This window comes from Gymnodraco acuticeps, unplaced genomic scaffold (genome assembly GCF_902827175.1).
Source record: "Gymnodraco acuticeps unplaced genomic scaffold, fGymAcu1.1, whole genome shotgun sequence".
NCBI classification, from domain to species: Eukaryota; Metazoa; Chordata; class Actinopteri; order Perciformes; family Bathydraconidae; genus Gymnodraco; species Gymnodraco acuticeps.
This window is the reverse complement of record NW_022991465.1, coordinates 1-4622: the sequence shown is the minus strand read 5'-3', so window position 1 is coordinate 4622 and position 4622 is coordinate 1. Positions and strand designations below refer to the sequence as shown.

At 39.6% G+C, this 4622-nt stretch overlaps 1 pseudogene; it reads left to right on the top strand.

The window, feature by feature from the left end:
• Window positions 1–3020: 3020 nt before the first annotated feature.
• LOC117532996 lies at window positions 3021–3103 on the top strand (annotated as a pseudogene).
• Window positions 3104–4622: the final 1519 nt, after the last annotated feature.

Here is a 4622-nt window from a genome sequence, read left to right as displayed (position 1 = left end):
AATGATATTATTTTTCATATGTAACACAAACATACACAACCAAACCATTTAAAAGCTGGAAATATATACATGGGATGTCACTGATAATGTGAAAGTTTGATTGAGGTAGCATGGGATTTCATTCTGATAAGGCAAAAGTGTTATTATAAATATAATACGAATATATATATATACACATTATGTACAAAAATTCGTATTTTCTGTCTTCATCTGTACCACGCTTCAAAGCGGTTTCTGTCAATACGACACAGAGGGCAACATCACAGATTCCTCCTCCTCCATGCCAAAAAACAAGCTTAAAGCTTGACTCACGTTCAGAGTTCTCTTCATCATAGTTGAATCTTCAAAACTCTAAATCTATCTAACTATATCTAAATTCTCAATGTTTGTCCGTCACTTTACTTCAATCGCAGTCTCCCGCCGTCCCTCTTAGTCTCGTTTCGTATCACTCCGTTTACCTGATTACCTCACCCCCTCCCTGGTAAATACATCCTGTTGAGCAGAATCTACAGTTTCCAGTATTTTTTATTTCGTAAAATGATCAAATACGGCGAAGATATTAAAATATGTGCTTCCATTATTCATACTTCTGAAATATATCTGTATTAACTATATCATCGTATGTCCGTGTTTATTGGGTCTTTTTGCATGAAACAAAGACTGGCATATAGTTTCAAGCCAGTACTTTCGACAGAAATACACATATACATCCTCTTGAGCAGAATCTACAGTTTCCAGTATTTTCCGTTTCGTAAAATGATAAAATACGGTGAAGATATTAAAATATGTGCTTCCATTATTCATACTTCTGAAATATATCTGTATTAACTTTATATCATCGTATGTCCGTGTTTATTGGGTATTTTTGCATGAAACAAAGACTGGCATATAGTTTCAAGCCAGTACTTTCAACAGAAATACACATATACATCCTGTTGAGCAGAATCTACAGTTTCCAGTATTTTCCGTTTCGTCAAATGATAAAATACGGCGAAGATATTAAAACGTGCTTCCATTATTCATACTTCTGAAATATATCTGTATTAACTTTATATCATCGTATGTCCGTGTTTATTGGGTCTTTTTGCATGAAACAAAGACTGGCATATAGTTTCAAGCCAGTACTTTCGACAGAAATACACATATACATCCTCTTGAGCAGAATCTACAGTTTCCAGTATTTTCCGTTTCGTAAAATGATAAAATACGGCGAAGATATTAAAATATGTGCTTCCATTATTCATACTTCTGAAATATATCTGTATTAACTTTATATCATCGTATGTCCGTGTTTATTGGGTCTTTTTGCATGAAACAAAGACTGGGATATAGTTTCAAGCCAGTACTTTCGACAGAAACACACGGCAATGTTGTCCGGACTGTTGTTTTTATGTGGCACCGGCTTGAACAGGTCATGTGATCTGATCACGCCGGCGTGACGGTCGACTCTAAAGGGTTAATATTAAATACATATAAGTATTTTTACAACTTGTATTTAGAAATACTCTGTTGTAATTATTGATGCATACATGTGTTCATCCATTCAATGTGGCATCTGCTATAATGGGGTTAATGTATGATATTACTTAATAATACAATACATTATAATATATGATATGATAATTACATTTTAGTTTTATTCATTTCTTATTTCATAGTTTCTCATTATTATTATTTGTATCGCTCATCTTATTTTTGATTTTATTAATCTGTGTGAATCTGTGCTGTCCTGTTTTTCACTCTCACCCTGTTGCTGTTTGAACTACTGAATTTCCCCACGGGATTAATAAAGGTCCATCTTATCTTATCTTAATGTATAAGTTGATTTACTTCAATCTACTGTACTGTGTAAAAACACCCCAACAATATTATAAAAAATATACTGCATTGTTACGTGCCGTAGTGTTTGTGTGGTCGTGTATGTGTGTTTCTCTCTCTCTCCCTCTGATTCCCCAGGTGCAGCCTGATTGTCCCCAGGTGCAGCCTCTCCCCAGGTGCTCCGAATTCCTAATCAGGGCCTCCATATAGGCCCGGAGGAAGACTGCAGTTTGCTCTCCGTTTTTCCTCCTCTGGCTGCATGTGTGCAGACCTGTGTGTTGCCATTTGATAGTAGGGGAGCTCCGTGCTATAATCGATGCTGTATAATTCTGTGCAAATTGGCTGGTGAGCCCGTGTTTCTTTTTGGTCATTAAACGACTGGTGCGTTACTAAGAGATCGGTTTTCTCTCCTTTTTTTGTCGCGCTTGGTCATCCTTGTGTGTGGTTACTTCCCTTTGTACCCCCCTAGATTTAGAAGGGAACGTAACATGCATAAAGCAAACTATATACTTTATTTGATCTAAAATATTGATGTTTTTTCATTATAGTAGCTTGTGAAAACCATACAGTAACAAATAAGTGATTACATGCTACAGTATTCAGCAAACACAACTGCAGAGCTGCAAACAGTCTAAGTTCATCAACACCCAGTTGTCTTTGTGTATTTTGGGAATGAAGCGACATCTCATGGTTAAATCCTGTAATTGAACAAATGGGGAAATTGGGCAACGGCCTCTAGCAATTTGGCAACACCCCCAGCCACTGGCATTCGCTGGGCTTTTGACTGGGACACACCCATCTGAGTCTGATCTGGAGTGCTTCATCTGTATGAGTTGGACGGGTCAGAGGCAGGGCAGTCTTGCAACGACAAAGGACACGGCGTGGCGGTTCCTGCCTCTGAGCCGGCCAAAGCAGCCCATCAACCACATTTAACCCTTAAAGACAGATAAGGCTTGAAATAGACATAGGTTCCAATCGGGGGCACAAAGTGCAGCACAGCAGTAGAGGTCTTTTTTGGACTCAATGCCAAAGAAGCCAAAGGCGAGAGCCACGAACCATGCTAGCGCAGCTTCTGTCTGCAGTTTTCGGCCCATGTAAACCCAGTGTTTTGCTCCCTTTGAACTCTATGTGTTCTGCTACCATAATACAAAGTTGACCTTGCTCAGAGACCTGGGAATACCCCCCAGATGCAGGGAGATATTGTGTTACTTCGATAGCACATATAATAAAATTGGTACGATACAGAGAAGATTAGCATGGCCCCTGCGCAAAAGAAGACCCCTTTGGATCTTCTGGGTTGAGAAAAGCTCAATTGAGGGTCTGGGGCCTGTCAGCCAATCAGATCAGAGCACCTGAGATCAATTCAAACCACCCAGATCCCCCCCACGGCAAATACTCTCTGACTCCCCCTGCTGGCTGCATCTGCTGGCTGCATGCTTGATATGACAGGAACACACCACAACACAGACTATAACACCCCTTGCTGCTAAATACAAACCAACTTTGTGCAATATGTGCAATAAATATATGCCATTAATAACTGTGTCATTTATACCTGGCTGCTAAATCAATATATATGCCATTAATAACTGTCATTTATACCTGGCTGCTCAACCCTTGTTACTGTTACAAGGTATGTATCTTGTATTTTGTAAATTGTGTAAGTTGCTGCGGTTAAATACCGTCAAACTATGTGCAATATATACTTTATATACATATGACATCTTTAATAACTGTAATATGCTAAACCCTAAGAACTGCTACAGGATTTGATTTGCTTTTGATCTGTATTTTTGAAAATTATGTAATTTTTTTTTTAGCATATTGTTCATTATATTATAACTTAGTACTTTTTTAGCATATTGTTGTGTTGTTTGTTTATTATATTATAACTTAGTACTTTTTTAAAGCATGTAAGATATTCAACACTAAGCTGTCTGTGGCTCTTTCCTGCTAAAGGTATTCTGATTCTGATTCATTTATGTACTATGTGTATTTCCAATGCAGTGTTTTTATATGTATTGTTCAAACTATTTAAAATAAAGTTTTCTAAAAAGGCAAAAGGACATCTCCTTCATTCATTGTCAAAAGCAAGGAATAAGCAGTCAGAGATATTGAAGTTTAAAAATACCTTTTTATTTATTTACAAATTAAAATTCGGAATTCAGGGTTGCGGCCTTCTTCTTCTTCCTGTTGACTCTCTGTCGGTCCCTCAGCATTTCCTTTTCTGTTCTCCCTCCCCTCAACTCAGTGAGCCACTGCTCCACTGTGCGGTTCTGGGGGTCAGAAACCTGGCAGAAACTCTGCCTCGTGGGGCGGTGCATGCTATGCCCCGTGGCCCGGGTCGTTCTCTGGCTGCATAGCGTGCAGGTCCGCTCACGCCTGGGAGGGAACACACCGGCTGTAGCAGAGGCCATCTTTATCTGCAACCTCCACCCTGTGGTCTTCGGGACGTTGACCTTCAGCCACTGATCCAGGGTCATTCCTGAAGTGGCTCGACAGAAGGTCAAGCCTAGGAGGGAGAGGTGCTCAATCACTGAGATGTCCTTTGAGCAGCCAGGACACACGCGTGGGGGATCTACAACACACACACAGACACACACACACACACAGACACACACACAGACACACACACACAGACACACACACACACACACAGACACACACACACACACACACACACACACACACACACACACACACACACACACACACACACACCACACACACACACACACACACACACAGGTTTAATGAAAGTGCAGTCAACATCAAACAATATCAAAATATTAAAATAAGTATCA